A 23,926-nucleotide genomic window follows, 5' to 3' on the forward strand; every position below is an offset into this window, starting at 1 on the left:
AATATATCATAACAATACAGAGTTACCAAAACATTATTTCAATACATAGATTACAAACTTAACAGTAATTTTGAAACACATGCAATTCATAATTTCATACACATGCTAATATTTTTTCTCATAGAATATGGCTGCCACAAATATCCAAATTCTGACTATCAAGATTGTTGATAATTTTCTCCCACTCTTCCACCAACTTAATCCATTATTCATGTAATTAAACAATGCTTAATTTTTCTAAATGTCTAAGAACTTCACTATAGTGTGAAGCAACTAAAACATGCACCTACGTGAGCTGTCATTGCAATTGAAGTAATATAATGTTTCTAATGGAGGCTGCATCTCGGCTGTCACAGCAACTATTTCTTTAATATTGTAGACAATATAAATATATATCAACATTATAGAAATTTAAAAGGAGTGATCGAGAAGATAGTAAACATACAATCCCATATAACATGATGACAAATTTGTGTTCAAAAGTGTGCGTTATATCAAACTGAGATGAATCTAATTTACATGTTGAGAGGTGATCAACTACACAAAAGGTTTTTGCCAGAGAGAACCACTCGGCCCCCACATATTCATTATAAATTTATGAAGAGTGAACTACTTCTCCTCTACCTTAAAAAAGGAACAAGACAATGGTAAACTTTTGCATCTGCTGACCATTGAGAGAGGACACAGGTATTCCAGCCTCGAGGTATTTCCCCTTCCAAAAGTCATTGAGAAGGACAAAATTCAGATTCAGCAAACCTTCTCTGGCAGGGCATAAATACAAAATTCAAATTTCCACTTGTGGCTTGGACACAAATCATGCAGCCCAAAACCAATGGAGGACTCAAAATCAAGAATCCAAGTAAATAAAATTTGGCTTTGGCAATGTATTATTCATGGAAACTCATTTCTTGGCCCAACAACATATGATGCACAAACAAAATGCTGTGTAATATTTAAATGGAAGGGCAGCCTATTAAGAGCTTCTGGATAAATCAAACAAAGACTAGCACAAATCAAAGACAAGGTTACATAGCGGAGTGGCAATGGTCCAGTTGCTCACTTTTGGGTGGACAGCTGGATCCTGGAACAGATATGAGCCTTTAGATTTTCTTATGATCACAAAACCTTCACAAGGTTGCTAATTATTACTCTACTTCAACACTCAGTAAGCCACATTGGACATGGATGTCTATGGTGAACCTCCAACACCCATTTGCCTTTCAAGTAAGCATGCGAAAGGACACTCTTAAGCATAAAATCATTTGCAATCTTCCATCACGAAACCAACTGTAAGATTTCTTGCCAATTTCTATATCAACTTTTTCCACTTTTTCCAAAGATTACTAAGTATACATTGGATCAAACAGTTGAAGTACTGCAAAACAGAATGTACTTCAACTGTTTGATCCAATGCATACTTAGTAATCTTTGGAAAAAGTGGAAAAAGTTGATATAGAAATTGGCAAGAAATCTTACAGTTGGTTTGGTGATGGAAGATTGCAAATGATTTTAAATGTAAACCCAACTATTCATTCATGAATAAGAACAAGTACAAAAAAAATAATTCATTACAAAGTTATTTCATTCAATATGCTGCTGTATAGAGCAGATTTCAATGATATTCAACATGAAATTCTGACCTGTCCTAGAATTCAGCTAATCGCCCTTTTTGGAGTGGCTGGAACACCATTCACTTAAGATATTATGCACTAGAATGTACAACAACTACTGATCAAGGTCTGTGCTGAATTGGGAAGCCTCAAACCCTCATGCCCAAGCCAACTTGGCTGCCACTGTCCCCACACTTACAATTAATCCTTCATAAACTTATTGCCCAGCAACCCTTGAAGTTTACACCCATCAAATAATGAAGTTTACAATCAGAAAATGTACACTAGAAAAGAAACCTTCAACGCCCAGTCAAACCAAGCCTCATGCCAAACACAAATTCTACTCCCATATTCTCGTGACCTGCCAAGAATGATAATGGCAGCTAGCATAGGGTAGAATGGAAGCACCAAATCTGCCATAGTTCCATGCCCAGCTTTAGACAATAGTTTCTTCCTGCAATGGCATCCCAATATACAACATTTAGTCGCCTAATCTATCAATCACCTCTATCTCCCAGCCAAAAAAAGATTAACAATGGCATCCACAACCTCCTTTATGCAAGAAATCAATGTAGCTATTACCCCAATAATCTGTCTTGCCCACAAGACTTCACAAATTAAATCTTTGATCATTCATCCAAGTGAAACTTGGGTAGTTCCACCTGCAAATTAGCTAGGGAGGAATCTTTCACCACTGAAGCCAATCCAATCCATTAGCTGCACCTATGAATCCTATGCGAATTTACCAAGATTGGCTGAATTGGATTTTCGTTCAATCAACCAAGAAGAAACCCAAGGGTTTTTGTCCTATGGGTTGCTGAACTGAAAGCAAAAGCTCTCAAATCTCACCATGAAAAATAACAAGTCAAGAAAATGAGCAAATGAGCTTTCAAATCTCCTTTTAAAACCCTCTTGGAACTTTCTGAAATATCAATTATAAAAATCACTTTTTAAATATTATTTCCTTTAACTCCTCATAAGACACTTTATAATATTTTACTTTTATTTCATTTTCCCTCTCATAAAGTGACCCTCTTTATAATTTTTCATTGTCATAAATAAAGTCACTTTGCTGTTTGTGGTACTGATATATTGACATAAATTGATATAATCCAATGAGAATGGTGTTGAATTTTTTAGTCATTGATGTCAAATGACCTGCTTAGTTGAGCTGGTCAGCTTGTGCAAGGTGCTTGCTGGAGCTGTGTGTGTAATGTCCCCAAAGTCGGACATTACATCGCCAGTATTTTTGTGAAGTCTCTAAAAGAGACAAAATTGCAAAGGAGCATCAAAAGAAGTAGTCAAAGATAGCTAGAAGACTAATACATAACAGTTAAAAATATAATATATATAAGCTAAGTGTTGTTCAAGCCTATCTGTGATATCCTCTAGCAACCAAACCAATCGACTAAGGCCTACGCAAGACTCGTAACCATCAAACATGATGTTCATAAACACCCATATCTACAACGGAGGTCAACATATCGTGGAAAGCAAACATCGCATCAGTAGATCTTCCACGCTAAGGGAAAGAAACAATAATTAATCACAAGGAGTTTAATTGTTTAAAGCGATTCCAAGAAGACAACAATCAAATTGGTATCTCCCACTTTACCAGGCCGATGGAACAAAGACCACCAACTAGCAATAAACAACATCAAATATTGGATGGATACGTCAGCGGAATTAATATGTTTAGAATCTCATCAGCAACCTATATTACTAAGTAATATCACCTTGAGTAGTCTAATATCAATATGGTTCGTTAAATATATTAAACAGGTTGTTATGAAGTAATATGAATTGTTTATTTGGAGGGACATCACCCTTCAAGGAGAGAGAACCCATCCACTTGGGCAGGACCCAGGTGGAACCCAAGGAAAACCCGGGCGGACCTAGGAGAAGGGCCCGTGGGTTCCCAAAAATGGGGCCCACGGATCATAAAAACACAAAAACCAATAAAAAAATACTTTTTAAAATATTTTTTTAACATGTAAACCCATGTCTCTCAGATATTTTCCAATATGCTTCACCGGTCTGCTCTAAATTCTGTTCTTATCCTCTACATAAGGCTGCTCATATATTCTCTTGTTCTATCGCACCAAGTTGTTCTAGACTACTGCAGAACTGCTTTTATTTATGTCCTTATTCTGTTCATCCTTCTGTCCTAATGCTATTCTTATTCATCTCTGTCGTGCTCTAACTTAGGATCCTTTTTCCGTGGTTGAATGATGTTGTATTATATTATTCTCTGTAATATCTGATATAATTATAACTGCTGTAATATATCATTGCAGCAGTCACATTGTATATTTCATTTTTGTATGGATTGTATCATTGTAATAATCAATAATGGTAGTGATAGTTTATAAATTATATATTTATATTTTATAATTTTGATGTTTGAACACACACACACACACACACACACACACAATTAAAATATATATATATATATATATATATATATGTATGGACAAACCCGTACCCGTACCCAAGAAAGAAAAAAATTGCCGAATCTGCAAATCCATACCAGAATCGGTACCTGAATCCGAACCCGAACCGGTAACGTAGATGAGAATCATGAGGGGATGGGGGCAGAACAGTTATAAATTTACAGGCAGTAACATCGTTGTTCTTGGGCCATTACATCCAGATTTGGCAGCACTCAAGGAGCCTGAGATAGCCGACTAAGAAGGAGATTTCATACTGTAAACAAACCATAGACATACAGTGACATACTGTAAACAACAATTATAGCATGTTAATGCAGCGGTCTGTATAATTAAAGAAGCCAATACGAATTCATAAAGAATACATACGTTTCAGACTGAATCTTATATACTAGCAAGCGTGAGGTGATAAAGGAGGATCAGCAGCGTTGGAATATTGAAAAGTCAGGAGATTAAAATAATCAATTGATTGCTTATTCAATGTATGGTTAGAACACCTCCAAGAGACCAGTGACCCATATAACATAACAGTGAGAAATACGATGTATACAGCAAGGAAGCAACAATACGTAATACGTAGTAATTACTCATACGGTGTCAATATGTTGATATGATAATAGTGAAAAGAATAGGACGACTAAGCCTAAAGAAGTTACCAGATACAAATAAACATCATAATTACAGAAGAGGATCAATTATTAATACTTGATGAAAAAAGTCCGATTACCCTATGTGATGATACACAACAGCTAGACTTCAGATCAACGACTACAAGGATTATTGTAGATGCAGCGATTAAAAGGAGGACAAAGAACCGAAGTGATCACTTTAATAGTCAACAATTTATTAAGGAAAAGAAATACATATAAGTGAGTTGAATAAAGATATATAACAAAGATTAATTAAAAGATTAAGGAAAAGACACGTTACATTACATGGATATCAGAATTATAGTAAGAGGAATTCAATAGAAAATTCAGTTTATCAGTATTAGAATAAGCTTGGGAAAGTGCTTTGTGGGCTCCACACAATAGTTATTCAAAGAATCCTAAAACAGTGTTAGCAGCAATTAGGAAAGGTTTTGGAGATTTTACCATTATTGTTGTGTTTTCAGCAGCAGCTCCACTATAGGGAATGGGACCCATTGGGAACACTTTGGAATATTGGTTGTGCTTTTTATTTCAGCCTTACCTAAACCTTGCAGATTATTGATTGTGATTTGAACAATCAGCATTACCAAAAGGCCAAGGATGGTCTAAGAGGAGTCAACAACATGTTGAAGATTGAAGATTTTTGTTTGGGAAAATTATTTGTGTTTTTTCCCATTCTCCACTAATTGTAAGATACCAAACAAATGGTCTAAGGGGATGTTTACAATATACAAACATATATCTCAAATCAAAGAATTTATCAAGATAAGTACTACTTTTCCAAACTAGCCTTGTAATTTTAAGTTGAATATTATAATGAAATATATTCAATTTTGATAAAATTATATTTATTAATGTATTACAACTCACTTTAAGTTAGAATTCTTGTTTCAGGATTAAAGCAAGGTGTATCCCGAATGGGGACATTACAGTGTGTATGTGTGTCTACTTCAGCTAAGCTGTGTCTACTTGTCGCTTATGCCAGCTGTTCATTCCATGTCATCTTTGACTATTCAAAGGATTGAATTTTTATTTTTTGGGTATCCTCTATGATGTTTGTTTGACGAGAGAACTAAAACATTTTTCACGGACCTTTTGAATGCGTTGAATTTTCTAGGCTACCATTATATTTTTTAGTGATTGTGCTCCTAACAGGCATGTCGTGGGAATTTATTTATGTGTTTGTGCTTCTGGCAAGGATGTCGTGGGAGTTTAAATTTTATATAGGCATCATTTGACTAAGTCCCTCTTATCTTAGCAAGTGTGTAATCGTCTTGGCATAATGGGATTTAAATATTCTTCAAAACATTTTAAGTTTCTTTTTGGTTTCGCGATGGAGTTTTTTTTTTAAAATAAAAATACACAAACTCATTGATTGCAGAAGGAGTTTTTTTTGGAATCGAATTTCTTCAAAATAATGCCTCTTTGCGTTGCGACAATTAAGGCTGCTCAGGTAGTCGGTTTCTTTGATTCGTATTTCTCCTTGTTCGTGCTTTCTAAAAGGAGGCAAAGAGGTGGTTTAAGTACGCCACTCTTCTGAATTCATTAAAGAGTCCGTATTTTTTTTTACTAATGTTGATTTGTGGATTGAATGAGCCGTTTTTGGTTTATGGGCATGGAATCGTTGTAATGTCCCTACTAGTTAGGGATCACTGTCCTGCAAAACAGATTGTTAGAAATACAACAAATATACATATATAACTAATCTAATTTGCAATTAAACTTAAATTACTTAATTATCACTAATCTCAATTCTTATTTAATAAAAAGGATACGAGTGCAAAACTGGGACATGTCCTTAGGCGGCTGTGAAGCTCGCCTTCTTGGAACCCATCTTGGTTCCAAGCCATCCAGAAAATCGAAGGTTAATTCAATTCCTATCTTGGATGTAATTTCTTACACCCAAGACATCCAGGAAATCGAAGGTTAATTCGATTCCTATCTTGGATGTAATTTCTTACCCCCAAGCCATCCAGGAAATCGAAAGTTAATTCGATTCCTGTCTTGGATGTAATTTCTTACACTCAAGCCATACCAAGGAAGACCATCATATATGATCCATTCCTTGCCTTGGATGATGCATCTCATCATCCAAGTCTACCAGAGAGGATCGGCCAGATCCGTCTCTTCTTGGATGAACTTTGTCAACCAAGCCATAACATATATGCATATAGATATTCAGTATATAATGCCTACCAGGGATTATCATAATACCTCCATTAAGCTAACGGACTTTCCTCCCTATAGCCTACATCACATTTATATTACATTTTACAATTCATTACTATTTTCCATTCCATAATCTACATTTACATATTCCTAGTATTCCATAACATATATTCAGAAAACTATTCATTAACATATATTCGAAAATATCCATTATCATATATTCACAATTATTTATTAACGTATATTTCTAACTATTCATTAATATGTATTTATTAACATATATCTACACATAATCATTAACATATGTTTACACTTATTCATTAACATATTTACACATATTCATTAACATATAAAAACCATGCATTAACATATATATTAAATATTCATTACTTATATTCATTAACATATATATATTCTGTGATCCTTACCTGTTCGTAACCCGCAGCAATAGTTTCCAGACCTCCTTCTCTGTCTACGTAGCAATCCTCCTTATACCATGCGCTGCCCTCCTTCCTATTCTACGCGTTGTTGTTCCTCCCTTATACCCCGTGAAGGGTTGTATCCCTCCACGGGTCCCCTTCTGCATGAAGAGATGTGATGGTAATCGCAGCCTAGGCTGCGAGCTGCGATTACCGTCACACCACTTTGTGCGGGGGGCTAATCGTGGGGGGGGGGGGCTCCTTTGGTATTTTGCATAGTTCGTAATTTATTCAATAGCATTGATTAATAATAGTTTCCTTATTACTAAATATTGACATTTTAAATATATTAAATATTAAATAATACTTTTCTTTATTATTATATATTAAATATATTACCAGTTTAATCATTTATTTAACACTTTTCCTTTATTATTTTATATATTAAATATATTAACATTTTAATCATTTATTTATAATAACCTTATTTAATTAATCCATATCTTAATATTATTTAATAATTTTACATCAAGTGATACCGTAGGGGTTATCACAGTCCCCCCATCTCAATTTTGCTTGTCCTCAAGCATCTTTAGATCTTCCTCTTTTTCCCAAGTAGCATCCTCATTTGAGAGATTCTTCCAATTAATCAGTTATTCGGTGATGGTTCGGTTCCTAAGCTCTTTTTTCCGTGTATCTAGAATGATCTTAGGGTACAAGGTGAGTTTCCCTTCATCATCTAGGGGACGTAGTTCACTGCATGGAGCCAAGTGTTGCCCGAGAACCTTTTTGAGTCGGGAGACAGGGAACACATTATGTATTTTACTCTCTTTGGGGAGTTCTATTTCATAAGCTAGTTCCCCAATCCTTCGAATTACCTTATAGGGTCCATAGAACCGGGATTTCAAATTTTCAGCCCCATTCTTCGTGAGGGAAGATTACTTATATGGTTGTAGCCTTAAAAACACCAAATCTTCGGCCTCAAATGTCCTTTCTGTACGCAACCTGTCTTCATAGATCTTTTGTTGATTTTGGGCTTGTTGTAAATTCTCTTTCAAGGTCTTCATGATATCTTTACTCTATTGAACAAAATCTTGTGCTCTTGGTACTTTGCTTTCTTGGGTTATTAGCTCTCCAAAGCTTGTGGCCTCATAGTCGTACAATGCTTGGAAAGGGCTCATCCCTATTGACATGTGGTGTGTCGTGTTGTAACAATGTTCTCCTAGGTGTAACCGCTTGACCCAGGCCGTCTGTTGCCTTGTAATATAATTCCTTACGTAGCCTTCTATCCATTTGTTCACTATTTCAGTTTGCCCATCAGTTTGAGGATGGTAACTGTTACTAGGGGTCAAGACTGTTCCTGCCATTCTGAAGAGTTCTTGCCAAAATTGGCTAATAAACTTGCTATCTCTGTCACTGACAATATTCAGAGGGAGTCAATGGAGTCTGAAAATTTCCCTAAAGAATAGATCGGCTATTTGGTAGGCTTTTTATTCGGTGGAGACTACAAGGAAATGGGCATACTTCATGAGTTTGTCTACCACCACAAAAATGCTATCCTTTCCTTGTGTCCTTGGCAACCTTGTTATGAAGTCCATAGAAATGCTCTCCCACTTCTATTTGGGAATAGGTAATGGTTGAAGCAATCCAACTGGGTGAGTGAGTTCGGTTTTATTGCGTTGACAAGTTAAGCACTCTTGTACATATTTTTGGACATCTCTCTTTTGGTCCTTCCATACATACTTTTCCCTTATGTGTTTATAAGTTTTATAGTATCCTTGATGTCTTGCCAGGGGGTTATCATGGAATTCCTTTAGGAGCTTGTTTTTGAATTTGGTTTGAGGGGTCAAGTATACCCTTCCCTTGTACAAGATGAGATCTCCCCTAACTTTAAAATCTTCATTGGGAAGGTTTCCCTCCAAGGTTTCCTTTGCTTGTGGATCTTGGTTATATTCATTAAGGATTTCTTCCTTCCAGTCCCTTGAGATGCCGGTAAGGGCATTGAGGTGGGCTCTTCGGGATAATGCATTTGTTGCCCTATTATTCACCCCTTTTTACATATTATATATCAACGTCATAGGCTTGTATTTTGCTCACCCATTTTTGTTGCCTATCATTAAGGTCCCTTTGGCTCAAGAAGAAGCGTAGACTATTATGATTGGTTTTCACACCAAACTTCCCACAGACGAGGTATTGGCAAAATTTGGCCAAGGCATGCATTATGGCTAACATTTCTTTGTCATAGATAGAGTAGTGTCTTTCCGCTTCGGTAAGTTTACGGCTCTCAAAAGCTAGGGGGTGTTTCTTTTGCATGAGGACTGCCCTAATTCCCTCCCCAAATGCATCACATTGTAGTTCAAAAGGTATAGAGAAGTCGGGAATGGCTAATACTGGACATGAGCTCATGGTTATTTTAAGTTGTTCAAAAGCTTGTTGGGCTTGGTCATTCCATGTGAAGGCTCCTTTCTTAGTTAGGTCGGTGAGGGGTGTTGCTATCTTGGAAAACCCTTTTACAAAACGTCTATAGTAGCTGCATAGTCCCACAAACCCTCTTAGTTGTGTTAAGGTTCTAGGGGTGGGCCATTCCTTGATGGCCCTGATTTTTTCCTCATCCACACTTACTCCCACCTCACTAATTTTGTGTCCTAGGTAGATGATTTCTTTCATTCCAAATTCGCACTTGGAGACTTAAGCATATAAGGATTCATACTCACGAATATTTAATACCTCTTCAATGTGCTAGAGATGTTCTTCCCATGTCTTGTTGTAAATGAGTATACCATCAAAGAATATTAGAAGAAATTTCCTCAACTGTTTCCTGAATGTATGATTCATGAATGGCTGAAAGGTGGCCGGGGCGTTAGTGAGACCAAATGGTAGAACCAAAAACTCGAAATGTCCATAGTGACATCTGAATGTTGTTTTTCGGATATCCTCTTCCCTCATTCTAATCTGATGGTATCCTGACCTTAGATCAATTTTAGAGAAATATCTTGCTCTGTGTAGTTCATCCATTAGTCCGTCAATTCTCGAAATAGGGTATTTGTTCTTTATAAAAAATTTATTCAGGGCTCGGTAATCTATGCACATTCTCATCGTCCCGTCTTTCTTCTTGACCAATACTACTGATGAAGCAAAAGGGCTGCTGCTTGGTTGGATGTGTCCCATTTCTAATAATTCTTTTATGGTCTTTTGAATCTCCTCTTTGAATTTGTGGGGGTGGCAGTAAGGAGTGGTAATGACAAGTTTTGCTCCTTCTAATTCAATAGAATGCTCAAATCCCCTTTTTGGGGGTAAGCCCGGGGGAATGTCTTCGAAGACTTTTTTGTGTCTCTTAAGGATGGGTTGTATATCACTCTGAACGATTTGACCTTCGATTGGAGATTTATCCAAGACCATACATTGGGCGACCCACTCTCCTTGATCATGTCTAAGGATTTTCTCCATTTTATTACATGATACCATCTTTGGAGAGCCATCGGGAATTCCCTTTAATGTTATCTCCCTCCCTTCATGTTGGAAGCATATCTCCCGATTTGGACTATCCATGGTGAACCATCCCAATGAGTTTATCCATGGCATCCCAAAAATGATGTCATTCTCTAGGTTCACCACAAAGAAGTTCCTTTTAATTGTATGCCCCCCAGGGTGACTTCCAATTGAGGTATAACTTTAGTGCACCTGTCTATGACTCCGTTGCCCATGATCACTTCAAACCCTCCAAACTCTTGAGTTTTTAACCTTCTCTTTGTTGCTAAGTGTTTGCTAATGAAGTCATGTGAGGCTCCTGTGTCAACTAATGCGATTACTTTCTGTCCTTTGATAGTCCCTTTGAGTTTGAAGCATATATTCTCACTTCCTTGAGTGATGACTGCCAAGGTACTTGGTTCGTTGTTTTCAAACCTGGCCCTTTTATAGGGTCTTTCCTCATCCCATATTTCTTCTGTGTTATTTAACTATCCTCTTTTACATTCATGGCCTTTCCCCCATGGGGCCTTGCATTTGAAACATAACCCTTTCTCCATGAGTTCTTCTCTCTCCTTACATTGGTGATTCAAACTCCAAGGTTTCTTGCAAAAGCAGCAGGGCCTCTCCCGGCGGTCCCTCTAGGGTCCCTCATTCCTATGCGGTGTTTTGGTTGACGTATTCTTGGGAGCACTAAATTCGACCATCCTAATTTTCTTAATGGCTTCTACTGAATTCTGTGGTTCCAAGGGTTTTACAAAAAATTTAATAGTCTTTCAAGCCTTCTAAAAACATGTAGGTAAGCCTTCTCTGGGATAGGTTGGGAACCATTACTGATAGGTTTTGGAATTGGTCTATATAGTCTTCAATGGTTCCTGATTGCTTAAGGTGTGTTAACTCTTGGAAGTACCATTCGGAGTCTTTCTGGTCAAACCGGCTGATGAGCTTTTGGGTAAACTCATTGTAGGTGGAGACATTTTTGTGTCCTACGGTAATGAGACCGTTATGCCACCAATTATGGGCTGCTCCAGTTAAATGTAGTATGGAAAATTTTATAGCATTTCCTTCGGTCATGGGGCTGTATGAAAGGTATGTATCTAGTTTTTGTACCCAAGCTTGGGTGATATCCTTCCCTGACCCATGAAAGCATAGTAGGGACATTTTGTTGACTTTAGCTTTGAGGTCTTTACCCATAGGTTTTCTCCTTCTACCTTCATTAGTCTTGGACTCACAGAAGTCCCTGAAGGAAACCACCCTCTAAACTTCTGGCTCTAATCTAGCATAAATTTGGGCAATTTCTTCCACCCCAAGTGTGGCTAGTTCCTCTTCATACCCCACATGTTTGTCTAGAACTTTGACGAGATCGTTCGTTATCGAAGTGATTACAGTGTGTCTCTCTTCTAGGGTTTGGCATATCTCTAATGTTGTTGTTTGTACTTTGGAGGATTAATTGGCTCATTCTTTTGAATTTCTCATTGGTTTGCTCCATGAAAGTCTGAAGTTGTTTGGCTAATTGATCGGCCATTGCTCTCGCGCCTTTCTTTCTCTGATATGTGATCATAAACTAAGAATCCTTCCCACAGGTTGGCAAGATTATGCTCCGATACCACTGTAATGTCCCTACTAGTTAGGGATCACTGTCCTGCAAAACAGATTGTTGGAAATACAACAAATATACATATATAACAAATCTAATTTGCAATTAAACTTAAATTACTTAATTAACACTAATCTCAATTCTTATTTAATAAAAAGAATACGAGTGCAGTACTGGGAATGTACTTAGGCGGCCGTGAAGCTCGCCTTCTTGTAACCCATCTTGGTTCCAAGCCATTCAGGAAATCGAAGGTTAATTTGATTCCTGTCTTGGATGTAGTTTCTTACACCCAAGCCATCCAAGAAACCGAAGGTTAATTTGATTCCTGTCTTGGATGTAATTTCTTACCCCCAAGCCATCCAGGAAATCGAAGGTTAATTCGATTCTTGTCTTGGATGTAATTTCTTACTGTTTACCCTCACGGGTGAATAACTTAAAGTACACAGATAAAGCATGTAATGCAGAATAATAATGCCATAGATATCAGATAAAATATAAGAGATGTTATTCCATTCATAATTGTTGTCTGTTTCAAGTTACATTCGGAAGTATATAAAGATACCGAGGGGGTGCAAGCGCCAACCGTCGCACCGCAACTGCCACCCCTCGGTTGCCAACTAACCAAGACAATTACAACTTAATTAACTAGTTTTATTTTCATGTACAATATTGCCGCCAACATCATCCCCCCCAAAAGAAAAGAAGTCGTCTCCAGACGACTTAATACAAAATAGAGATGACATTAAACAGAACTGTTGACGCCAGTCGAGCCCGGAACTTATACACCTGCTGCGTCCTCGCTTGAAAACCCTTTTCTGCTACCATCCAATGCTCAAGTGCGGATTTCACCATTAGTGCTTCCTTTGACATCACAATCCCCCTGTGCCTAAACCAAACTTGTCTGCAAAACATGCTTTTCAGTCTCAACCTCCACCAACTGCTACTCAAATGATAAAGTCTCCCTAGCCAATTTGTCCAGATACCCACCAGCGTTGCCCTCTCGGCATCCAACTCCTAGGTACGCTGAGCTAAGTCTCACGCTAGTACTGCCTCCAACCTGGTGGTTAGCTCCTCTCGAGCCTTCTGTGCATCCACCAAGGCAACCTCACGTCCAGCCGAGACATACTCCAAGTTCCTCAAAGCATACCATTCCTGCCTAGAGGTGGCCACAACCCTCTGGCACAAAGGCTAGGAGATGCCTCAAATCCTACATCACACTCCCAAAAGGCTGATAACTGAACTGAATAACTCTCTGGTGCCGTATGACTTCGCGTTCTGCCAATGCCTTCCCTCAAATTCTGTTTGTTCACAACCTCCAAATCTATCTCCCTCTACGGCTTATGGCTTCCCCGCCAATGCTGCAAGCTTCTTTCTCACAGTACGAAACAACCCAACACTTACCATGCCTTCTCTGATGCCCTTCGCCAAACTCAAAAAGTGTATTGTACCTTTCTCTGATGCCACTCTCAATTATCCTCTTCGCAACGAGTGAAAGCTTGCCAATGTAGGGCGCTTCCCGAAACTTCTTCACATTGAAGTTTCCTAGATTGGTGTCTCCGATATTGCTCCACTTGGACACGATCCTGGTCTCCAATTCATCGTTCTTCTAATCTTCCTTGATGAGAGCCTGCCGGGTAGTGGATCCACTAGCCTTGGGGGTCATCATTTGATACCTACAAGAAAGGCTTAAAGTTAGGTTTGAGCATAATACCTTAAGGTATGGGATTTAAGTCTTTTCAAGGAAATAAATAAATATTAATTTGAAAATAATGTAATAAATCCTTAGAATTACGAATTTGCAAATTAATATTACTCATGAATTAAATCAGATTGTAAAAAACTTAACCTTACAAAGGATTGATATGGAAAATTAAATCAAATCTTGAATAAGCTTTCAAAATCTGATTGTACATACCTTCCTTTTGATTTTTACCTATCAACCTTGAAAAAATGGATAAAGGAAAATGGAGATCTGCTAGACAAAGATCCTTAATTTGAATTTCAGGTCCTTTCCTTTCATGGCTTCAACCTTCAATCAACCTTCAAGCTTCCTCCAAAATTTGGAAATTAGCCTTCAACTAGCGGGAATTCGCACTCCTAAATCTGCTCCTCAAATTCACATGAGAGAAAATGAATGAATGACAAATGATTTCAAAAGAAACCTTTCCTTTATAGGGCACTCACCTCACTTCACCTCAAGGCCGACTTGGTTAATATATAAATAAATCAAATAAAAAAACCTTTAAAGCATGGCCGACTTGATACAAGGTGAAAATAATGAATTTTGAGCGCTAAAATGTGATTTTTTTTATTTTTAAATTAATTTCAAAGCTAAAGGTTGGTTTGTCAGTTTTAGCAATTGTCTAATCAAGGCATATTTGCGTTATTAATCAAGGACAAGGCTTAGTAAATGATTTAGAATAGGAAAAATGTGCCTTGAAGAGATTCGCATGTGAATTATTTGAAGAGACAAGGTAGATCTAGAAGATATTTCTCTTAGATGCTAGAATGTTTATGGTTTAGGTCATCCCAAGGAGGTTTATTTGATTATTTTCACTTAGTTATATTTACTCCTTTAATCAACATCTTCACAACCTTGGTTTGTCATTACTTCATGCTCTTATCATCAGAATTTTGCAACTTGTCTTTGTCTTACCCAAACAAGGTGAAGAATAGGCTTCCTCAAGGATTTCGCCCTGGACCCTTTGGAAGGGTCAGGAGCGATTTTCTTGATTAGGTCTCAATTACCCCATTTTTTCACCCCAAAATCCTCCGGAAGGTGAGCATATGCTTGTTTTAGTCCAACAAAGTCTAGGGATCCATCCTTTTAGCTTCTCACATGTGCAAATTAGGTGATAATGGGAATTTCGCTCTCGACCCTTTGGAAAGGTCAGGAGCGAAATTCACTTTTTGCTTGCCTATTCACACTCAATTTCACTTTCTTCACTTCACTTCATCTGGACTCCCTCAAATTGAATCCACTTCCCAACTTGGCAAAATTGGTTTGATCTTCACAAGGCCTAAAAAGGAAAATTCGCTCAAAAACCTAGCCAGGGACAGGACCTATCTAGAATTTCACTCTGGACCCTTTGGAAGGGTCAGGAGCAAAATTCTCATTTTAGCTCAAAATTCACACTTTTGATGGTCAAACATCTTTCCGAGGCATTCCAAAAAGCTTCTCTCACCCTAGTCTGGGCCCGACTTAGCACAAAATTTGGAGGATAAGATGGATTTTAGGGTTTTCGCTCTCGACCCTTTGTGGAAGGGTCAGGAGCGAAAATCTTGTTTTGAGCTCATTTCTTCATATTTGATAACTTTTGGCAATTCAAGGACATGCCTAAGGACACCTCTAATCTTGACCCACACTAGACTTGGCATAAATTTGAGGGAAAAGATAGGTTTTTGTAAGAACCCAACTTGGCCCTCTTCTGCTGACTGTTTCTTTTGAATGCAATAGATTTGAATTTGTTTTGGTTTTTGAATGTTTATAGATTTTTTGTGTTTTTTTTTTTTTGGTAATAATGAGCAATGAAACAATACTGGAATAAACTCCTATGCTTAAAATAATACTGGAACAATAATATTACTGCTGGAATTAATTTACGAAACTATCAAGGGAATGTTTGTTCTGTTTTATGGCCAATATGCCTGGAAAACAAATTCATTACAATGTAAGATAAAAACCTGATTTTTGCTGTCCCAGTAGTTGAAAAAATATGCCAACTGCAAATTTTAATTTTTTTGAAAAAATTACTGTTCACGCGGTACTGTAGCAATCCGTACGGCGGCACTGTTCACGCGGTACTATAGCGTTTACTGTAGCGCGGGTACTGTAGCAGCAATTGTATTTTGAAATGATTGCTTCAATTCTGATTTTTAATGGCTGCCAAATGAAACTGTAGGTCTGCAATTAATATATATTCGAAAATCTGCATACCCTGGATGTCTTCCCTTCTTTTTAAAGCCCAAATAGAACTCCAGAATGAAGCTCTCCTGAAATGCCAAATTTAGTGGATATTTCACCACCTCAAATGGTTGCAACACAGAAGAATTGTCGCTCTCCAATGGCTGACTGAATCAGAAACCCTTGGCTTCTTCTCCCAAGTTCATAACAAACAAATATCAATTCTCTGGATGGATGATATAAAATGAGCTCTTAAGTCCCTTCTTATTCTTTCTTATGAGAGCTCGAACACTTTCTTGGCCAATGTGGGATTAAAGACATATTCACACATTATAATATTAAAGTGACTTTATTATTATAAAGTTACTTTATAACTTTATAATAACATTAAAATATTTAAATAAATCACTTAAGTCACTTTTAATTAAATTAATTAAATATAAAGTCACCTTTTTTAATTTTATTTTATTTAATGACTTAATAAGAAATTAATTTAATCAATTTCTCCTTATTTCTCCACTTAGCCTTCGGAGAATGTAAAGGCTAAGAACTCCAATGAGATGCTAAAAAGGTGGGGACATTACAGTCCGCCCTTCCTGAAATTGCTTGTCCTCAAGCAACTTCAACTCCGGATGCTGCAAAATCTCCTCATTCTCCGAAGTAGCATCCTCTACTGGCAAATCCTTCCACTTCACCAAATATTCCCGGATGTTACGTCTCCTCAAGTTCCTTTCTCTGAAATCAATGATAGCCTCTGGTATCAAAACAAGTTTTCCCTCATCATCCAGGGGTGGTAGTACTGTAGAAGGCACAATATGATGTCCTAGCGCCTTCTTGAGGCGTGACACATGAAAAGCGTTGTGCACCTTGCTCTCTGCCGGTAAATCTAACTCATAAGACACCTCTCCCACTTTCCTGATAATCCTAAATGGACCATAGTATCGTGGCTTAAGTTTCTCGGCACCACTCTTCTTGAGAGTGGATTGACGGTAAGGCTGCAACATAAGATACACCATATCTCCAACCTCAAAATTCCGCTCAGTCCTCTTCTGATCTGCATACTGCTTCTGCTGATTCTGTGCCTTAGTTATATTATCCTTGAGAGTCTTAACAATGTCTTGACTCTCCTGTAACAAATCACCTGCACTGGGCACTCTACTGTCACTCAAAAGCAGATCCATAAAATTGGGTGCCTCATACCCATATAGGGCCATAAAGGGTGACATCTGAATAGACATGTGATAAGTGGTATTGTAGCAATACTCACAGAGATAAATCCACTTTACCCATGCCTTCTGTTGCCCTGCTATATAATTTCTAAGATATCCCTCCACCCATTTGTTCACTATCTCTGTCTGACCATCTCTCTGAGGGTGGTAGCTAGTAGTCGGAGTGAGCTCTGTCGCACACAACCTGAATAGCTCCTGCCAAAAGTGACTCATAAACCTGCTGTCCCTGTCACTCACAATGCTCCGAGGTAAGCCATGTAATCTGAATATCTCCTTGAAGAACAACTCTGCCACCTGTGTAGCAGTGTATGTAGCAGTGATTGGAAAGAAGTGTGCAAACTTCGTAAGGCGATCCACAACCACATATATGCAGTCCCTGCCTTGGGCTCTAGGCAGTCCTGTGATGAAGTCCATAGACAAACACTCCCACTTCCTATCAGGAATCGGAAGTGGCTGAAGTAAACCGGCTGGATAGGAGTGTTCTTGCTTATTCTGCTGGCAGGTGGGACACTCCCTAACATACTGAAGTACCTCTGCTTTGAGCCCTTTCCATGTGAAGCGCTCTCTAATCTACCAATATGTCTTGTAGAAACCAGGATGTCCTGCCATAGGTGAATCATGAAAAGATTTCAGAACCATCCTCCTCACTACTGATCCTGGAACCAAAAATATTCGCCCTTTGTAAATGATGAGCTCATTCACAAGGGTGTATCTGCTGTCCTGAATAGTCCCATCTATGAATCTAGCTGCCCAAGTATCCTTTGCATACTCTGCAAGGATCAAGTGTCTCCAATACTCCGATATGTCTGTCAATAAGCTCAAATGGGGCCGACGTGATAAGGCATCAGCAACTACATTCTGTGTCCCCTTAAAATATGTAATGTCAAAGTTATACGACTGTAACTTGCTCACCCACTTCTGCTGCCTATCATTGAGATCTCGCTGCCCCAAAAAGTATTTTAGGCTATTATGGTCGGTTTTGATACAAAATTTGCTACCTACCAAATATTGCCTGAATTTAGCCAAAGCATGCATAATGGCTAACATCTCCTTATCATAAATGCTGAAGCTCCGCTCTGGCCCTCTCAATTTCCTGCTCTCATAAGCAATAGGGTGCTTCTCCTGCATAAGCACCGCTCCAATGCCCTCCCCGGAAGCATCACAGTGTAGCTCAAAAGGTTTGCTGAAATCTGGTAATGCTAACACTGGACAAGAAGTCATCAACTCCTTAAATTTCTCAAAACACTCCTGTGCCTCAGGAGTCCACAAGAAAGCTCCCTTTCTCATCAAATCTGTCAAGGGTGCTGCATGCCTAGAATATCCATCCACAAACCTCCTGTAGAAACCACATAATCCCAGAAAGCCCCTCAACTGTGTAAGGTTCACCGGTGAAGGCCACTCCACAATGGCACGAATCTTTTCAGGATCCATGCGTACGCCCTCTGCACTGATGATGTGACCCAAGTACAACAACTCTGTCATGCCCAAATCACACTTCGACTCCTTTGCATACAAGGACTCTCTGCTCAATATATCCAACACCTTGTCAAGGTGAACCAAGTGCTCCTCCCAAGATCTACTGTATACCAAGATATCATCGAAGAAGACAAGTACAAATTTCCTCAACTGAGGATGGAAAACCCGATTCATTGTTGCCTGAAAAGTAGCAGGTGCATTAGTTAGCCCAAATGGCATAACTACAAACTCAAAATGGCCACAATGACATCTAAAGGCTGTCTTCTCAATGTCCTGCTCTCTAACTCTGATCTGGTGATAACCTGATCTCAAATCTATCTTCGAGAAGAAGCAAGCTCCATGAAGCTCATCTATCAACTCATCAATCCTAGGAATGGGGTACCTGTTTTTAATTGTCTTCCTATTAAGCACCCTGTAATCAATGCACATCCTCAATGTCCCATCCTTCTTCTTCACTAAGACCACTAAAGAAGCGAAAGGAGACTTACTTGGTTTAATGTGGCCCATAGCAAGTAACTCCTTTACGGTTTTTTCAATTTCATCCTTCAACCTCTTCGGATGCCTGTAAGGTGTAATCATGATGGGTTTAGCCCCCTCCTCTAACTCAATGATGTGCTCAATACCCCTGTCTGGTGGTCTACCTGGTGGAATGTCACTGAACACCTTAGAGTGTTTAACTCTAAACTCCTGAATATCAGGAGGATATTCAATCTTCTGTTGTCCTTCCTGTGATGGCATCAACATGCACTCTGCTACCTGTTGACGTGTATTTTCTACACAATCATACACAGAATAAAATACCGACAGGCATCTTATCCTCTCTTGAGAAAATAGTCTCTAACTGCTGAAGATCTGCAAAAAGGATCAGTTAGATGGACTCCAAGGTTCTTTTAGTGGGGTCTCCACGTGTGGACAAGCTTTTTTAGTGGTATGATGTGATTTGCTGTTTCCTCCAAGGCGTCTTACGGATTCCAAAAGCTCGAAGATTCTACTAAACTAAAAAGGAACTTTCAAAAATAGCAAAAGGACAGGGTTTAAGGAAGTCTAATCTAGCCTAACCCTATGAACGACTTAGCATGAATGAGATTTGGCAAGACTCAACCAACTTCAATTTTGCCATAAGATAACAACTCAATTGAAATTAGTGCGATCTTCTAAGGTAATAATGATGTTCAATGCATCAAAGACCAAGGACACTACTACGAAGGTACATATCCTAGATACGAAAATGCTTGAAGGTTAAGGACTCAAAATGTTCTCCAGTCGACCACGCAAGGCGTTCCTACAATCAGCAAGAAGCTAGTGGTTTGGATTTCGAATCCTACCAAATATCAAATCCCACACTTAGTCTTTCAAATTAACAAACTACTTTGATTGAGCGTGATTCAAGTACATCCAACAACCATGAAGATAACTTAAGAAATTTGCAACAAAACACCATAACTTCAATATTTTATTGATTTCCAAGTCATCATATACAACAATTGCTTGAATTTCTCTCTTCAACACTCAATCTTGCTACAAAATAAAAATTGCTTCTAACTCTAATCTCTCTATTACATCAACTATTATCTCTTACACTATTCACTATTAACTCTTCTCAAATGAAATGAAAAATGGGGGTATAAATAGCATCCCCAGTTACAATGAAAGGTCCAGATTGAAAGTAAATCAACGGACAAGATCATGACACCTAAACCCTAATTAGGGTTTGTTACAAATGACCTCCTTTTTACTGAACAACATTAAATACATAGCCAAATATTAAATTTGGCACAAAAATCTAGGAGGTATCAACCAATGAGAAATAAGATGTCATGTCATCTGTAACAACCTTTCATCTAGAATCTTATTCCCTTTCCAACTCTCTTTCTTAGCATATGCAATGAATTTTGTCACGATTCCTTCGATTTCTGTGCTTGGAATCTCGGGAAGATTCTTGATACTCTCTTCTAAGTGGATAACCTGATCAAATGCATCTAGAAGAGCCGTGTCCCAAGTAGGTTCAAGTTCCTTTGTTCTATCAATCAGGAGCATGGTGGCATACATCTGATCATACTGCTCATCTGTAACATCTGCGTCCTTGCGAAAGATGATCTTGATTCTATCTTCAAATTCTTGTAAATCCACATCTGTCTCGACCTCGATCCTTCTGCCAAGAATGGTACGAAGTACCTCAAATACTCTGTCCTGGATCGGATTGATCACCTCCTCAACTTGACCACATCTAACACTGATGTCTTCGAAGAGAACACTCTTTATATGGAGTAAGGTTGACCACTGAAACAAACTATGAGAATCACCTTCTAAGATCCTCTCTTGCGCTAAAATTCTTCTGGATGTGTGTCTTATAACTTTCAAGACAGGGATGACAACGTCCTTGGTATGGGCAAACGCAGCTACTGTTGCCATCAATCTGTGAATAATCTCAAGAACTTGGATAGCCTGGTGGGTGATCTTTGACATCCTTGTAACAAACTCAATGGCCACCGTGTGAGATCTATCCATCCAACTACATGTACGCTGGACCAGGTTCCTGAATCTTTCTGCTTCATTGATTGATTGAAGGGGCAATGCCTGCAATGGTGATCTAACTGGATCCTGACGTCCCAAAGGTTCATTGATGTGACTGAAATATGTCCTCCATCCACCGACCTCTCTCTCAAGCTTTCTATTCTTTTCCACTTCTTCTCTAAGCTTGTCCTTCAATGCCTCAAATGTGTCGGTGGCATCATCTAAAGTCTGCTCTGCTGTGGATGGTCCTAACTCAATAGTCTGTATATGATAGTCTTCTGCTAGGATCTCACCCTCATATTTGTCTGCTGCCGGTGTAGCTATCTGCAGTTTTCTAGATCCAGTCTCATCTCGAATCATCTTGGACATCTTTGTAGCCTTCTTCTTCTCTGTTGTCATATGTGAACGTCCCACGAGGCTCTCTAAATCAATTGCACTGTCCTCATCCTCAATTACGATCACCTTAGTCAATCTTTCCTTCAACCAATCTGGGATATTTGATCTTGTCTCTTGAACTTGAATTTCTTTATGTACTGTTTCTTCTTGTCTGGGAGGAGATGTTACTTCGTTATCCTCTTCTAAATCATAGTCTTGGAGAGATCCATCGGATGAAACATGCTGTGCCTGTCCTTCCTCCTGTCTATCATTCTGTACCATCGATTCCATGGACTCTTCCACTCGAACTGTTCTATCCTCTGGTCTGGAAGAAGTACCTGGTATTTGATCTTTGTTGGCACCTTGCTTTTTCTTGGAAGACTCTTTCTTTTCTGATCTTTCCTTTCTCTTCGAACCTCTCGAATGGAGATTGCCCTCACTGGCACATCGAAGGTTACCTTCACCTGAATTCCTAGGATTAGGATTGCCTTCACTAACACTGGCTCCACCTTCGGCTGGTTTTTCTTCCAAAGTAAAAGACATAGCTATGCCCTGTTCTCTCAACTTCTGATGCTGAACGTCTACCCATCTGCGAGTACAAGACAAGACTGGTGCCATCAAATCATCTAAATCCACGGCCTCGGGCTCATTCCAATTCAAACTAATTGTTTTACTTTCTCTATCATATGAAGATTGGATGTGCCTGCCGTTGTCCTGAGCTTGGTCGGCTACTCTGTAAATCTTACATTTCCTGATGAAATCCAAAGGCAATCTAGAATGTATCTTACGTTTCACTTCGAGATCATCTAGGAGATTCATCATAAAATCTTCAATTTGGTACTCATGTCTAAATCTTCTACCGACCGTCTCCTCTAAATGTCCATGTGGATCAAAACTATTCCTCCAAGCAAAAGATGAAAAAGGATACAAGGCTAACTCCTTCTCTGCGTCATCCATGGCTAAGACATTAGGACATACCTCAACTGAATTACCCAAAATAATAGGTACCTGAACTCCATTCTGATGTCTGTGTCTGAATGCCTTCACATATGCTGCCAACTGCCTTGTTACTTCAAGTAACACAATTCTGTCTGTCGGGTACCTCGGCAACATGTATGGAGGTAAAGGACATCCATGCACTCTAATGTAAGTGAACTTGGGAAACTGAATGAACCAAGCACCGTACCTCTTGATGAATTCCTGGGCATCCTGAGATAATCTGTTGTGAATCCCTCCCTGCAACGTCCTTGTGATGTTCATCGTGAAAGTATCATTGACTAACTTGTAGTTCTTCCCTGGTGGAAGATGCAAGTAGGTATAGGATTCACAAACTCTGACCTCGCCGGGTCCTCTTCCAATCACTCCTCTGTGAGGTAGTCCTGCGTACTCAACGCTCCTGATTAAGGCATAGATGACGTATGAACTCATGTGGAAGGACTTAGTAGCCCTGAGTCTTCTCAACTATACGTCTAAGCAATGGCTAATTATCCTAGCCCAATGTATTGTACCCTTTCCTTGAACAATCACCTGGATGAAGTAAAACATCCATTTCTCAAAATAGAAGGCATGAGGTGCTCCTGTAACTCTGTTGAGCATGGTAATCAAATCTCTGTACTCCTCTTGGAAATCAATCCTGTGTGGTGTGTTCGGTACTTTGCTCAGACGGGGACGACTCTTAAGTAGCCAGTTCTTGTTGATTATACTTAGGCAAGCATCTGGATCATCATCGTACACTGATCTGGCTCCTTCAATGCTCTTGTATATCATGTCCCTGTGCTCTGGAAGATGGAAGGCTTCACTTATGGCTTCCTCTGAAAGGTACGCCAAAGTGTTTCCCTCATTGGACACAATTGTCCTGGACTGTGGATTGTAATGACGGGCACACTCGATCATCAACTCGTGGCACTGAATAGCTGGAGGAAAACCGGCCGCCTTAATGATGCCACTCTCTATTATTCTCCAGGCGACAGGTGATGGCTTGCCGATGTAAGGGACCTCTCGAAACTTCTTCGTGCTAAAGTTCCCTAAGTTTGTATCTCCAATGTTGCTCCACTTTGACACGATC

The 23,926-nt window shown here is 38.9% G+C and overlaps 1 protein-coding gene across 3 annotated transcripts in view; it reads right to left on the reverse strand.

Moving 5' to 3' along the window:
- The window catches only part of LOC131057704 (uncharacterized), a 197,224-nt gene that overhangs the window by 76,757 nt on the left and 96,541 nt on the right, over window positions 1-23,926 (reverse strand). The window lies entirely within an intron of this gene.

Source organism: Cryptomeria japonica, chromosome 10, assembly GCF_030272615.1.
Source record: "Cryptomeria japonica chromosome 10, Sugi_1.0, whole genome shotgun sequence".
Lineage (NCBI taxonomy): Eukaryota > Viridiplantae > Streptophyta > Pinopsida > Cupressales > Cupressaceae > Cryptomeria > Cryptomeria japonica.